Source organism: Schistocerca gregaria, unplaced genomic scaffold, assembly GCF_023897955.1.
Source record: "Schistocerca gregaria isolate iqSchGreg1 unplaced genomic scaffold, iqSchGreg1.2 ptg000534l, whole genome shotgun sequence".
Lineage (NCBI taxonomy): Eukaryota > Metazoa > Arthropoda > Insecta > Orthoptera > Acrididae > Schistocerca > Schistocerca gregaria.
Genome location: NW_026061932.1, coordinates 170425 through 186708, shown reverse-complemented (window position 1 = coordinate 186708; position 16284 = coordinate 170425).

Here is a 16284-nt window from a genome sequence, read left to right as displayed (position 1 = left end):
GTGGCCTTTGCATGGATTGCAGCCATCACATGGAGTGCAGCCTACACATGAAGTGCAGCCTTCACATGGAGTGCAGCCTTCACACGGAGTGCAGCCATTCATATGGAATGCAGCCTACACATGGAGTGCAGCCTTCACATGGAGTGCTGCTTCGCATGGAGTGCTGCCTTCACATGGACTGGAGCACCAAGGTGTGTTGTCCTCAAAAGATCAGCTTTCCTTCACAAGGAGTGCAGCCTTTGCAAGGAGTGCAGCCTTTGCAAGGAGTGCAGCCTTCGCAAGGAGTGCAGCCTTCGCAAGGAATGCAGCCTTCACTTGCATTGCAGCCTTCACAAGGAGTGCAGCCTTCGCAAGGAGTGCAGCATTCGCCAGGAGTGGAGCCTTCAGATGGAGTGCAGTCTTCGCAAAGAGTGCCGCCTTCACATGGAGTGTTGCCTTTGCATGGATTGCAGCCTTCACATGGAGTGCAGCCATCACATGGAGTGAAGCCTTCACATGGAGTGTAGCCTTCCCAATGGAGTGCAACATTGGCATGGAGTGCAGCCTTCACATGGAGTGCTGCCTTCGCATGGAGTGCTGCCTTCACATGGACTGCAGCCACAAGGGGTGTTGTCCTCAAAAGATGAGCTCTCCTTCACAAGGAGTGCAGCCTTTGCAAGGAGTGGAACCTTTGCAAGGAGTGCAGCCTTTGCAAGGAGTGCAGCCTTTGCAAGGAGTGCAGCCTTCGCAAGGAATTCAGCCTTCACATGCATTGCAGCCTTAGCAAGGAGTACAGCCTTTGCAAGGAGTACAGCATTCGCAAGGAGTGCAGCATTCGCAAGGAGTGGAGCGTTCACAAGGAGTGCAGCTTTCGCATGGAGTGCAGCCTTCGCAAAGAGTGCCGCCTTTGCATAGAGTGTGGCCTTTGCATGGTTTACAGCCTTCACATGGAGTGCAGCCTTCACATGGAGTGCTGCCTTCGCATGGAGTGCTGCCTTCACATGGACTGCAGCCACAAGGTGTGTTGCCCTCAAAAGATGAGCTTTCCTTCACAAGGAGTGCAGCCTTTGCAAGGAGTGCAGCCTTTGCAAGGAGTGCAGCCTTCGCAAAGAGTGCATGCAGCCTTCGCAAGGAATGCAGCCTTCACATGCATTGCAGCCTTCGCAAGGATTGCAGCCTTTGCAAGGAGTGCAGCATTCGCAAGGAGTGGAGCCTTCAGATGGAGTTCAGCCATTGCAAAGAGTGCCACCTTCACATGAAGTGTGGCCTTTGCATGGATTGCAGCCTTCACATGGAGTGCAGCCTTCACATGGAGTGAAGCCTTCACATGGAGTGTAGCCTTCCCAATGGAGTGCAACATTGGCATGGAGTGTAGCCTTCGCAAGGAGTGCATCAGTCACATGGGGTGCAGCCTTCACACCTACAGCAGCATTTGCATGAGGTACAGCCTTCGTATGTAGTGCAGGCATTAACATGGAGTGCAGCCTACACATGAAGTGCAGCCTTCACATGGAGTGCAGCCTTCACATGGAGTGGAGCCATTCATGTGGAATGCAGCCTTCACATGGAGTGCAGCCTTCACATAGAGTGCTGCCTTCGCATGGAGTGCTGCCTTCACATGGACTGCAGCCACAAGGTGTGTTGTCCTCAAAAGATGAGCTTTCCTTCACAAGGAGTGCAGCTTTTGCAAGGAGTGGAGCCTTTGCAAGTAGTGCAGCCTTTGCAAGGAGTGCAGCCTTTGCAAGGAGTGCAGCCTTCGCAAAGAATGCAGCCTTCACATGCATTGCGGCCTTCGCAAGGAGTACAGCCTTTGCAAGGAGTGCAGCATTCGCAAGGAGTGCAGCATTCGCAAGGAGTGGAGCCTTTGCAAGGAATGCAGCCTTCACATGCATTGCAGCCTTCGCAAGGAGTACAGCCTTCGCAAGGAGTGCAGCATTCGCAATGAGTACTGCATTCGCAAGGAGTCGAGCCTTCGCAAGGAGTGCAGCCTTCGCATGGAGTGCAGAATTCGCAAACAGTGCCGCCTTCACATGGAGTGTGGCCTTTGCATGGATTGCAGCCCTCACATGGAGTGCAGCCTTCACATGGAGTGAAGCCTTCACATGGAGTGTAGCCTTCCCAATGGAGTGCAACATTGGCATGGAGTGTAGCCTTCGCAAGGAGTGCATCAGTCGCATGGGGTGTAGCATTCACACCTACAGCAGCATTCACATGGGGTACAGCCTTCGTATGTTTTGCAGGCATTCACATGGAATGCAGCCTACACAAGAAGTGCAGCCCTCACATGGAGTGCTGCCTTTGCATGGAGTGCTGCCTTCACATGGAGTGCTGCCTTCGCATGGAGTGCTGCCTTCACATGGACTGCAGCCACGAGGTGTGTTGTCCTCAAAAGATGAGCTTTCCTTCACAAGGAGTGCAGCCTACACATGAAGTGCAGCCTTCACATGGAGTGCAGCCTTCACATGGAGTGCAGCCATTCATATGGAATGCAGCCTTCACATGGAGTGCAGCCTTCACATGGAGTGCTGCCTTCGCATGGAGTGCTGCCTTCACATGGACTGCAGCCACAAGGTGTGTTGTCCTCAAAAGATGAGCTTTCCTTCACAAGGAGTGCAGCCTTTGCAAGGAGTGGAACCTTTGCAAGGATTGCAGCCTTTGCAAGGAGTGCAGCCTTTGCAAGGAGTGCAGCCTTCTCAAGGAATGCAGCCTTCACATGCATTGCAGGCTTCGCAAGGAGTACACCCTTCGCAAGGAGTGCAGCATTCACAAGGAGTGCAGCATTCGCATGGAGTTGAGCCTTCGCAAGGAGTGTAGCCTTCACATGGAGTGCAGCCTTCACAAAGAGTGCTGCCTTCGCATGGAGTGTGGCCTTTGCATGGATTGCAGCCTTCACATGGAGTGCAGCCTTCACATGGAGTGAAGCCTTCACATGGAGTGTAGCCTTCCTAATGGAGTGCAACATTGGCATGGAGTGTAGCCTTAGCAAGGAGTGCATCAGTCGCATGGGGTGCAGCCTTCACACCTACAGCAGCATTCGCATAGGGTGCAGCCTTCGTAGCATTCACATGGAGTGCAGCCTACATATGAAGTGCAGCCTTCACATGGAGTGCAGCCTTCACATGGAGTGCAGGCATTCATATGGAATGCAGCCGTCACATGGAGTGCAGCCTTCACATGGAGTGCTGCCTTCGCATGTGTGCTGCCTTCACATGGACTGCAGCCACAAGGTGTGTTGTCCTCAAAAGATTAGCTTTCCTTCACAAGGAGTGCCGCCTTTGCAAGGAGTGGAGCCATTGCAAGGATTGCAGCCTTTGCAAGGAGTGCAGCCTTTGCAAGGAGTGCAGCCTTCTCAAGGAATGCAGCCTTCACATGCATTGCAGACTTCGCAAGGAGTACACCCTTCGCAAGGAGTGCAGCATTCGCAAGGAGTGCAGCATTCGCATGGAGTTGAGCCTTCGCAAGGAGTGTAGCCTTCGCATGGAGTGCAGCCTTCACAAAGAGTGCTGCCTTCGCATGGAGTGTGGCCTTTGCATGGATTGCAGCCTTCACATGGAGTGCAGCCTTCACATGGAGTGAAGCCTTCACACGGAGTGTAGCCTTCCCAATGGAGTGCAACATTGGCATGGAGTGTAGCCTTCGCAAGGAGTGCATCAGTCGCATGGGGTGCAGCCTTCACACCTACAGCAGCATTTGCATAGGGTGCAGCCTTCGTAGCATTCACATGGAGTGCAGCCTACATATGAAGTGCAGCCTTCACATGGAGTGCAGCCTTCACATGGAGTGCAGGCATTCATATGGAATGCAGCCGTCACATTTAGTGCAGCCTTCACATGGAGTGCTGCCTTCGCATGTGTGCTGCCTTCACACGGACTGCAGCCACAAGGTGTGTTGTCCTCAAAAGATTAGCTTTCCTTCACAAGGAGTGCCGCCTTTGCAAGTAGTGGAGCCTTTGCAAGGAGTGCAGCCTTTCCATGGATTGCAGCCTTCACATGGGGTGCTGCCTTCGAATGGAGTGCTGCCTTCACATGGACTGCAGCCACAAGGTGTTGTCCTCAAAAGATGAGCTTTCCTTCACAAGGGGTGCGGCCTTTGCAAGGAGTGGAGCCTTTGCAAGGAGTGCAGCCTTTGCAAGGAGTGCAGCCTTCGCAAGGAATGCAGCCTTCACATGCATTGCAGACTTCGCAAGGAGTACAGCCTTCGCAAGGAGTGCAGCATTCGCAAGGAGTGCAGCATTCGCACGGAGTCGAGCCTTCGCAAGGAGTGCAGCCTTCGCATGGAGTGTGGTCTTTGCATGGATTGCAGCCATCACATGGAGTGCAGCCTTCACATGAAGTGAAGCCTTCACATGGAGTGTAGCCTTCCCAATGGAGTGCAACATTGGCATGGAGTGTAGCCTTCGCAAGGAGTGCATCAGTCGCATGGGGTGCAGCCTTCACACCTACAGCAGCATTCGCATGGGGTACAGCCTTCGTATGTAGTGCAGGCATTCGCATGGAGTGCAGCCTACACATGAAGTGCAGCCTTCACATGGAGTGCAGCCTTCACATGGAGTGCAGCCATTCATATGGAATGCAGCCTACACATGGAGTGCAGCCTTCACATGCATTGCAGACTTCGCAAGGAGTACAGCCTTCGCAAGGAGTGCAGCATTCGCAAGGAGTGCAGCATTCGCATGGAGTTGAGCATTCGCAAGGAGTGCAGCCTTCGCATGGAGTGCAGCCTTCACAACGAGTGCTGCCTTCGCATGGTTTGTGGCCTTTGCATGCATTGCAGCCTTCACATGGAGTGCAGCCTTCACATGGAGTGTAGCCTTCCCAATGGAGTGCAACATTGGCATGGAGTGTAGCCTTCACAAGTAGTGCATCAGTCGCATGGGGTGCAGCCTTCACACCTTCAGCAGCATTCGCATAGGGTGCAGCCTTCGTAGCATTCACATGGAGTGTAGCCTACACATGAAGTGCAGCCTTCACATGGAGTGCAGCCTTCACATGGAGTGCAGGCATTCATATGGAATGCAGCCGTCACATGGAGTGCAGCCTTCACATGGAGTGCTGCCTTCGCATGTGTGCTGCCTTCACATGGACTGCAGCCACAAGGTGTGTTGTCCTCAAAAGATTAGCTTTCCTTCACAAGGAGTGCAGCCTTTGCAAGGAGTGGAGCCTTTGCAAGGAGTGCAGCCTTTGCAAGGAGTTCAGCCTTTGCAAGGAGTGCAGCCTTCGCAAGGAATGCAGCCTTCACATGCATTGCAGCCTTCGCAAGGAGTACAGCCTTCGCAAGGAGTGCAGCATTCGCAAGGAGTGCAGCATTCGCAAGGAGTGGAGCCTTCGCAAGGAAAGCAGCCTTCACATGCATTGCAGACTTCGCAAGGTGTACAGCCTTCGCAAGGAGTGCTGCATTCACAAGGAGTGCAGCATTCACACAGAGTCGAGCCTTCGCAAGGAGTGCAGCCTTCGCATGGAGTGTGGCCTTTGCATGGATTGCAGCCATCACATGGAGTGCAGCCTACACATGAAGTGCAGCCTTCACATGGAGTGCAGCCTTCACACGGAGTGCAGCCATTCATATGGAATGCAGCCTACACATGGAGTGCAGCCTTCACATGGAGTGCTGCTTCGCATGGAGTGCTGCCTTCACATGGACTGGAGCACCAAGGTGTGTTGTCCTCAAAAGATCAGCTTTCCTTCACAAGGAGTGCAGCCTTTGCAAGGAGTGCAGCCTTTGCAAGGAGTGCAGCCTTCGCAAGGAGTGCAGCCTTCGCAAGGAATGCAGCCTTCACTTGCATTGCAGCCTTCACAAGGAGTGCAGCCTTCGCAAGGAGTGCAGCATTCGCCAGGAGTGGAGCCTTCAGATGGAGTGCAGTCTTCGCAAAGAGTGCCGCCTTCACATGGAGTGTTGCCTTTGCATGGATTGCAGCCTTCACATGGAGTGCAGCCATCACATGGAGTGAAGCCTTCACATGGAGTGTAGCCTTCCCAATGGAGTGCAACATTGGCATGGAGTGCAGCCTTCACATGGAGTGCTGCCTTCGCATGGAGTGCTGCCTTCACATGGACTGCAGCCACAAGGGGTGTTGTCCTCAAAAGATGAGCTCTCCTTCACAAGGAGTGCAGCCTTTGCAAGGAGTGGAACCTTTGCAAGGAGTGCAGCCTTTGCAAGGAGTGCAGCCTTTGCAAGGAGTGCAGCCTTCGCAAGGAATTCAGCCTTCACATGCATTGCAGCCTTAGCAAGGAGTACAGCCTTTGCAAGGAGTACAGCATTCGCAAGGAGTGCAGCATTCGCAAGGAGTGGAGCGTTCACAAGGAGTGCAGCTTTCGCATGGAGTGCAGCCTTCGCAAAGAGTGCCGCCTTTGCATAGAGTGTGGCCTTTGCATGGTTTACAGCCTTCACATGGAGTGCAGCCTTCACATGGAGTGCTGCCTTCGCATGGAGTGCTGCCTTCACATGGACTGCAGCCACAAGGTGTGTTGCCCTCAAAAGATGAGCTTTCCTTCACAAGGAGTGCAGCCTTTGCAAGGAGTGCAGCCTTTGCAAGGAGTGCAGCCTTCGCAAAGAGTGCATGCAGCCTTCGCAAGGAATGCAGCCTTCACATGCATTGCAGCCTTCGCAAGGATTGCAGCCTTTGCAAGGAGTGCAGCATTCGCAAGGAGTGGAGCCTTCAGATGGAGTTCAGCCATTGCAAAGAGTGCCACCTTCACATGAAGTGTGGCCTTTGCATGGATTGCAGCCTTCACATGGAGTGCAGCCTTCACATGGAGTGAAGCCTTCACATGGAGTGTAGCCTTCCCAATGGAGTGCAACATTGGCATGGAGTGTAGCCTTCGCAAGGAGTGCATCAGTCACATGGGGTGCAGCCTTCACACCTACAGCAGCATTTGCATGAGGTACAGCCTTCGTATGTAGTGCAGGCATTAACATGGAGTGCAGCCTACACATGAAGTGCAGCCTTCACATGGAGTGCAGCCTTCACATGGAGTGCAGCCATTCATATGGAATGCAGCCTTCACATGGAGTGCAGCCTTCACATGGAGTGCTGCCTTCGCATGGAGTGCTGCCTTCACATGGACTGCAGCCACAAGGTGTGTTGTCCTCAAATGATGAGCTTTCCTTCACAAGGAGTGCAGCCTTTGCAAGGAGTGGAACCTTCGCAAGGAGTGCAGCCTTTGCAAGGAGTTGAATATTTGCAAGGAGTGCAGCCTTTGCAAGGAGTGCAGCCTTTGCAAGGAGTGCAACCTTCGCAAGGAATGCAGCCTTCACATGCATTGCAGCCTTTGCAGGGAGTACAGCCTTTGCAAGGAGTACAGCATTCGCAAGGAGTGCAGCATTCGCAAGGAGTGGAGCGTTCGCAAGGAGTGCAGCCTTCATATGCATTGCAGCCTCCGCAAGGAGTACAGCCTTCGCAAGTAGTGCAGCATACGCAAGGAGTGCAGCATTCGTATGGAGTGGAGCCTTTGCAAGGAGTGCAGCCTTCGCATGGAGTGCAGCCTTCGCAAAGAGTGCCGCCTTCGCATGGAGTGTTGCCTTTGCATGGATTGCAGCCTTCACATGGAGTGCAGCCTTCACATGGAGTGAAGCCTTCACATGGAGTGTAGCCTTCCCAATGGAGTGCAACATTGGCATGGAGTGTAGCCTTCACAAGGAGTGCATCAGTCGCATGGGGTGCAGCCTTCACACCTACAGCAGCATTCGCATGGGGTGCAGCCTTCGTATGTAGTGCAGGCATTCACATGGAGTGCAGCCTACACATGAAGTGCAGCCTTCACATGGAGTGCAGCCTTCACATGGAGTGCAGCCATTCATATGGAATGCAGCCGTCACATGGAGTGCAGCTTTCACATGGAGTGTTGCCTTCGCATGTGTGCTGCCTTCACATGGACTGCAGCCACAAGGTGTGTTGTCCTCAAAAGATGAGCTTTCCTTCACAAGGAGTGCCGCCTTTGCAAGGAGTGGAGCCTTTGCAAGGAGTGCAGCCTTTGCAAGGAGTGCAGCCTTCGCAAGTAGTGCAGCCTTTGCAAGGAATGCAGCCTTCACATAAATTGCAGCCTTCGCAAGGAGTACAGAATTCGGAAGGAGTGCAGCCTTCGCAAGGAGTGCAGCATTCGCAAGGAGTGGAGCCTTCAGATGGAGTGCAGCCTTCGCAAAGAGTGCAACACTGGCATGGAGTGTAGCCTTCGCAAGGAGTGCCTCAGTCGCATGGGGTGCAGCCTTCACACCTACAGCAGCATTCGCATGGGGTACAGCCTTCGTATGTAGTGCAGGCATTCGCATGGAGTGCGGCCTACACATGAAGTGCAGCCTTCACATGGAGTGCAGCCTTCACATGGGGTGCAGCCATTCATATGGAATGCAGCCTACACATGGAGTGCAGCCTTCACATGGAGTGCTGCCTTCGCATGGAGTGCTGCCTTCACATGGACTGCAGCCACAAGGTGTGTTGTCCTCAAAATATGAGCTTTCCTTCACAACGAGTGCAGCCTATGCAAGGAGTGCAGCCTTTGCAAGGAGTGCAGCCTTCGCAAGGAGTGCAGCCTTCGCAAGGAATGCAGCCTTCGCATAGAGTGCAGCGTTCGCAAGGAGTGCAGCATTCGCGAGGAGTGGAGCCTTCAGATGGAGTGCAGCCTTCGCAAAGAGTGCCGCCTTCACATGGAGTGTGGCCTTTGTATGGATTGCAGCCTTCACATGGAGTGCAGCCTTCACATGGAGTGAAGCCTTCACATGGAGTGTAGCCTTCCCAATGGAGTGCAACATTGGCATGGAGTGTAGCCTTCACAAGGAGTGCATCAGTCGCATGGGGAGCAGCCTTCACACCTACAGCAGCATTCACATGGAGTGCAGCCTTCACATGGAGTGCAGCCATTCATATGGAATGCAGTCTTCACATGGAGTGCAGCCTTCACGTGGAGTGCTGCCTTCGCATGGAGTGCTGCCTTCACATTGACTGCAGCCACAAGGTGTGTTGTCCTCAAAAGATGAGCTTTCCTTCACAAGGAGTGCAGCCTTTGCAAGGAGTGGAGCCTTTGCAAGGAGTGCAGCCTTTGCAAGGAGTGCAGCCTTTGCAAGGAGTGCAGCCTTCGCAAGGAATGCAGTCTTCACATGCATTACAGCCTTTGCAAGGAGTACAGCCTTTGCAAGGAGTACAGCATTCGCAAGGAGTGCAGCATTTGCAAGGAGCGGAGCGTTCGCAAGGAGTGCAGCCTTCACATGCATTGCAGCCTTCGCAAGGAGAACAGCTTTCGCAAGGAGTGCAGCATTCGCAAGGAGTGCAGCATTCGCAAGGAGTGCAGCATTCGCAAAGAATGCAGCATATGCAAGGAGTACAGCCTTCGCAAGGAGTGCAGCATTCGCAAGGAGTGCAGCATTCGCAAGGAGTGGAGCCTTCGCAAGGAGTGCGGCCTTCGCATGGAGTGCAGCCTTCGCATGGAGTGTGGCCTTTGCATGGATTTCAGCCTTCACATGGAGTGCAGCCTTCACATGGAGTGAAGCCTTCACATGGAGTGTAGCCTTCCCAATGGAGTGCAACATTGGCATGGAGTGTAGCCTTCGCAAGGACTGCATCAGTCGCATGGGGTGCAGCCTTCACACCTACAGCAGCATTCGCATGGGGTACAGCCTTCGTATGTAGTGCAGGCATTCATATGGAGTGCAGCCTACACATGAAGTGCAGCCTTCACATGGAGTGCAGCCTTCACATGGAGTGCAGCCATTCATATGGAATGCAGCCTTCACATTGAGTGCAGCCTTCACATGGAGTGCTGCCTTCGCATGGAGTGCTGCCTTCACATGGACTGCAGCCACAAGGTGTGTTGTCCTCAAAAGATGAGCTTTCCTGCACAAGGAGTGCTGCCTTTGCAAGGAGTGGAGCCTTTGCAAGGATTGCAGCCTTTGCAAGGAGTGCAGCCTTTGCAAGGAGTGCAGCCTTCGCAAGGAATGCAGCCTTTACATGCATTGCAGACTTCGCAAGGAGTACACCCTTCGCAAGGAGTGCAGCATTCACAAGGAGTGCAGCATTCGTAAGGAGTGCAGCATTCGCAAGGAGTCGAGCCTTCGCAAGGAGTGCAGCCTTCGCATGGAGTACAGCCTTCGCAAAGAGTTCCGCCTTCGCATGGAGTGTGGCCTTTGCATGGATTGCAGCCTTCACATCGAGTGCAGCCTTCACATGGAGTGAAGCCTTCACATGGAGTGTACCTTCCCAATGGAGTGCAACATTGGCATGGAGTGTAGCCTTCGCAAGGAGTGCATCAGTCGCATGGGGTGCAGCCTTCACACCTACAGCAGCATTCGCATGGGGTACAGCCTTCGTATGTAGTGCAGGCATTCGCATGGAGTGCAGCCTACTCATAAAGTGCAGCCTTCACATGGAGTGCAGCCATTCATATGGAATGCAGCCTTCACATGGAGTGCAGCCTTCATATGGAGTGCTGTCTTCGCATGGAGTGCTGCCTTCACATGGACTGCAGCCACAAGGTGTGTTGTCCTCAAAAGATGAGCTTTCCTTCACAAGGAGTGCAGCCTTTGCAAGGAGTGGAGCCTTTGCAAGGATTGCAGCCTTTGCAAGGAGTGCAGCCTTTGCAAGGAGTGCAGCCTTCGCAAGGAATGCAGCCTTCACATGCATTGCAGACTTCGCAAGGAGTACACCCTTCGCAAGGAGTGCAGCATTCGCAAGGAGTGGAGCCTTCGCAAGGAGTGCAGCCTTCGCATGGAGTGCAGCATTCGCAAAGAGTGCCGCCTTCACATGGAGTGTGGCCTTTGCATGGATTGCAGCCTTCACATGGAGTGCAGCCTTCACATGGAGTGAAGCCTTCACAGGGGGTGTAGCCTTCCCAATGGAGTGCAAGGCGTGCTGTCTTGGCAAGGCTTGCTGTCTTGGCAAGGTGTGCTTCTATGGCAAGGCATGCTGTCGTTGCAAGGTGTGCTCACTTGGCAAGTCACGCTGTCTTGGTCTGCTGTCTTGGCGAGCTGTGCTGTCATTGCAAGGCATGCTCCCTTGGCAAGGCATGCTGTCTTGGCATGGCATGCTGTCTTGACAAGGTGTACTGTCTTGACAAGGCGTGCTGTTTTGGCAAGGCATGCCATCTTGGCAAAGCGTACTGTCTTTGCAAGGCATAGTGTCTTGACAAGGCGTGGTGTCTTTGCAAGGTGTGGTGTTTTGGCAAGGCGTGCTGTCACTGCAAGGCATGCTGTATTGGCAAGGCGTGCTGTCTTGGTCTGATGTCTTGGCGAGGCGTGCTGTCTTGGCAGGGTGTGCTCTCTTTGCTAGGCATGCTGTCTTGGCAAGGCTTGCTGTCTTGGCAAAAAGTGATGTTTTGGCAAGCCGTGCTGTAGTTGCAAGGTGTGCTGTCTGGCAAGGCATGCTGTCTTGGTCTGCTGGCTTGGTGATGGGTGCTGTCTTGGCAAGTCGTGCTCTCTTGGATAGGCTTGCTGTCTTGACATGGCGTTCTGTGTTGACATGGTGTGCTGTCTTGTCAAGGCAAGCCGTCTTGGCAAGGCGAACTGTCTTCGCAAGGGGTGCTGTCTTGGCAAGACATGCTGTCTTGGCAAGGTGTGCTGTCTTGGCATAGCATGCTGTCTTCTCAAGGTATACTGTCTTGGCAATGTGTGCTGTCTTGACAAAGCGTGCTGTCTTGGCAAGGTGTGCTGCCTTTGCAAGATGTGCTTTCCTGGCGAGGCATGGTGTCTTGGCAAGGCGTGCTGTCTTGGTGTGGTGTGTTATCTTGGCAAGGCGTGTTGACTTGGCAAGGCGTGTTGACTACGCAAGGCTTGCTCTCTTGGCATGTTGTGCTGTCTTGACAAGATGTGCTGTATTGACAAGGCGTGCTGTCTTGGCAAGGCGTGTTGTCTTGGCAAGGCATACTGCTTCGGTTGGCGTGGTGTCTTGGCAAGGAGTGCTGTCTTGGCAAGGCATGCTGTCTTGGCAAGGCGTGCTCTCTTGGCAAGGCATGCTGTGTTGGCAATGTGTGCTCTCTTTAGAAGGCGTGCTGTCTTGGCAATGCGTGCTGTCTTGGCAAGGCATGCTGTCTTTGCAAGGCATGCTGTCTTGGTGTCTTGTCTTGGCGAGGCGTGCTGTCATGGCAAGGCGTGCAGTCTTTGCAAGGCGTGCTGTCTTGGCAAGGCATGCTCTCTTGGCAAGGCGTGCCTTCTTGGCAAGGCATGATGTCTTGGCAAGGTGTGATGTTTTGACAAGGCGTGCTGTCTTGGCAAGGTGTGATGTTTTGGTGAGGTGCTTGTCTTGGCAAGGTGTGCATGCTGTCTTCGCAAGGCGTGCTGTCTTGGTGTCTTGTCTTGGTGAGGAGCGCTGTCTTGGCAATGCGTGCTATCTTTGCAAGACGTGCTGTCTTGGCAAGGTGTGCTCTCTTGGCAAGGCGTGCCTTCTTGGCAAGGCATGATGTCTTGGCAAGGTGTGATGTTCTGCAAGGCATCCTGTCGTTGCAAAGTGTGATGTCTTGGCAAAACGTGCTGTCTTGGCAAGGTGTCCTTTTTTGGCAATTCGTGCTGTCATTGCAAGACGTGCTATCTTGGCAAGGCATGCTGTCTTTGCCTGCTGTCTTGACAAGGCGTGCTGTTTAGACAAGGCGTGATGTCTTTGCAAGGTGTGCTATCTTGGCAAGGCTTTCTGTCTTGGCAATGTGTGCTGTCTTGGCAAGGCGTGCTGTCTTTGCAAGTCATGCTGTCTAGGCAAGTCGTTCTCCATTGGCAAAGCATGCTATCTTTGCAAGGCATGCTGTATTGGCAAGGTGTTCTCTCTTTGCAAGGTGTGCTGTCTTGGCAAGGCGTGCTGTAATGGCAAGGTGTGCTGTCATGGCAGGGCGTGTTGTCCTGGCATGGCCTGCTGTCCTGGCAAGACATCTGTTTTCTTAAGGCGTGCTGTCTAGGCCAGTCGTGCTGTCTTGGACAGACGTGCAGTTTTGTCAATTCGTGCTGCCTTGTCAAGGCGTTCTTTCTTGGCCAGGCGTGCTGTATTGGCCAGGTGTGCTGTTTTGCAAGGCACGCTGTCTTCGCAAGGAGTGCTGTCCTGGGAAGGCGTGCTGTCTTGGCAAGGCGTACTGTCTTCGCAAGGGGTGCTGCCTTGGCAAAGTGTGTTGTCTTGGCAAGGCATGCTGTCTTTGCAAGGTACGCTGTCTTGGCAAGGTGTGCTGTCTTGGCAAGATGTGCTGCCTTCGTAAGGCGTGCTGTCTTTGCAAGTTATGCAGTATTGGCTAGGTGTGCTGTCTTTGCAGGGTTGCTGTCTTGGCAAGGCGTGCTGTCCTGGCATGTCATGCCTACATGGCAAGGCGTGCTGTCCTAGCATGGCGTGTTGTCCTGGAAAGGTGTGCTGTTTTATCAGCTCTCTTGCCCAGTCGTGGTGTCTTGGACAGACGTTCAGTTTTGTCAAGCTGTGCTGTCTTGCCAAGGAGTTCTGTCTTGGCCAGGCATGCTGTAATGGCCAGGTGTGCTTGTCTTGGCAAGGATTGCTGCCTTGGCAAGGCATGCTGCCTTCGCAAGGAATGGTGTCTTGTCAAGGCGTGCTGTTTTGACAAGGCATGCTGTCTTGACAAGTCGTGCTGTCATAGCAAGGCGTGCTGTCTTGGCAAAGCGTGCTCCCTTGGCAAGGCATGCTGTCTTGGCAAGGCGTGCTTTATTAGCAAGATGTGCTGTCTTGGCAAGGTGTGCTGTCTTGGCAAGGCGTGCTGCCTTTGCAAGGCATGCTGTATTGGCAAGGCTTGCTGTATTGGCAAGGTGTGCTGTATTGGCAAGGCGTGCTGTCTTCGCAAGGCGTGCTGTCTTGGCAAGGCATGCTGTCTTGGCAAGGCGTACTGTCTTCACAAGGGATGCTGACATCGCAAGGTGTGCTGTCTTGGCAAGGCGTGCTGTCTTGGCAATGCGTGCTGTCTTGGCATGATGTGCTGTCATGGCAAAGTGTGCTGTCTTGGAAAGGCGTGCTCTCTTGGGAAGGCATGCTGTCTTGGCCAGGCATGCTGTATTTGCCAGGTGTGCTGTCTTTGTAAGGTGTGCATTCTTGGCAACTCGCGTTTTCTTGGCAAGGCGTGCTGTTTTGGCAAGGTGTGGTGTCTTGGCAAGGTGTGGTATCTTGGCAAGGCGTGCTGTCTTGGCAAGGCATGCTGTATTGACAAGGTGTGCTGTCTTGGAAGGCGTGATGTCTTGGCAAGGCATACTGTCTTTGGATAGCGTGCTGTCTTGGCAAGGGGTGCTGTGTTGGCAAGGCAAGCTCTCTCTGCATGGCGTGCTGTCCTGTCAAGGCGTGCTCTCTTGGCAAAGCATGCTGTCATGGCAAGGCATGCTGTATTGGCAATGTGTGCTGTCTTTCCAAGGTGTGCAGTTTTGGCAAAGCGTGCTGTCTTGGCAAGGCATACTGTCTTCGCAAGAGGTGCTGTCTTTGCAAGTTGTGCTGTCTTGCCAAATTGTGCTGTCTTGGCAAGGCGTGCTGTTTTGGCAAGGTATATTGTCTTGGCAAGGCATACTGTCTTGGCAAGTTTTGCTGTCTTGGCAAGGTGTGGTCCTTTCTCAAGGCGTTCTGTCATAGCATGGTTTTCAATCTTAGCAAGCCATGCTTTCTTTGCAAGGCGTAGTGTCTTGAGAAGACATGATGTTTGGCCCGGCGTCCTGCCTTGGCACACACTGCAATGGCAGCACACACTTCAATGGCAGCACACACTGCAATGGCAACACACTGCAATGGCAGCACACACAGCAATGGCAGCACACATGGCAAGGGTTGCAGATATTGGAAAGGCAGCACACATTGGAAAGTCACCCCATATTTTAAAGGCACCACACATTGTTAAGGCTGCAGTTGCAACGTGTGCTCCCTCTCATTGTATGTGGTTTTCTAATGATGTGGCTTTGCAGTCTGTTCTGCGTTTCCAGTGGGTTTCGCCTATCCAGTTTCTGATTCTTTGCCAATAACTGCGCCATTCCAGTGTGTGCTGCCTTTACAGTATGTGCTGCTTTCCAGTGTGTGCTGCCTTTACAGTGTGTTTCAGGCATAGCAATGTGTGCTGCCTTTGCAGCATGTGGTGCTTTTGCAGTATGTGCTGACTTTGCAACATGTGCTTCCTTTGCAGCATGTGCCTCTTTGCAGTGTGTGCTGCATTTGAGCATGTGTTGCATTTTCAGTGTGTGCCGCCTTTGTAACTTCTGCTGCTTTCACAGGGCAAGCAACCTTCACAGGGTATGCATCCTTCATAAGATGGGTAGTATTTGTAATGCTTGCAGTGATTGCAAGGTTTGCAGCATTTGCAAGGTGTGCAGCATTCGCAATGTGTGCAGCTTTCACAAGGTATGCTGCCTTAGCAAGTTGTGCTTTGTTCACAATGTGTGCTGCCTTTGCGATGTTTGCAGTCTCCACAAGTGATGCTGTCTTCGCAATGTGTGCTGCCTTCACAATGTGTGCTGCATTTACACAGTGTACTGGCTTCACAAGGTGTGCTGCCTTCACAAGTTGGTCCTTCTTCACAATATGTACTGCCCTTGCAGTGCCTTATTTCTTTACATGGTCTTCTTCCTTTGCATGGTGTGCTACCTTCGCAAGTTTTGCTACTTTCGAAAGGTTGACTGCCTTCACCAGATATGCAGCTTTTGCTAGGTAACCTTTCAATGGCAGCACACATTGTGAAGGCAGCACACCTAGCAAATGCAGTACATCTTGTGAAGCAGCACTCCTTGAGAAGGCAGCACATCTTGTGAAGGTAGCACATCTTCTGAAAATTGCACATCTTGTGGAGGCAGAAAACATAGCATAGGCTGCACATCTTGCAAAGGCTACACACTGTGTCATGGCAGCACAGCTTGCAAAGGCAGCACACCAAGCGAAAGTAGCACACATTGCAAAGACAAAACACAATGCAATGGCAAAAAATCTTGGAAAGAGGGAAAACCTTGAAAAGAACAACTGCCTTCCAAAGGCAGCACACCTTGTGGAGGCTGCACACATTGCAAATGCAGGACACCTTGCAAAGACAGCACATTTCCTAAATACAGCACTCCTCCAAAAGACAGCACATATCCCAAAGGCAGCACACCTTCTGGAGACAGTTTACTCTTGTGCATAATGTCCACAAACTCAGGGAAGAAACATAGGATGTGAACTTAACTTCGCATTCCTGCCGATTTTTGCGGGAACGGTCGCAGCATTGGGCACCTGGCAGTATGAGTGCTGGGTTGAGCTGCCGTCATGACTTCTGGTGTGGTGGGCGCCCTGTCGCTCCACATCAGCTGTGCACACGAGTGCTGCTTGCTCAGTGCAGCTGCTGCGCCACACTTCTGTGTGCAGCACGTTCGTCTCTGTTCCACAGGTGTAGCTTATACGAAAGA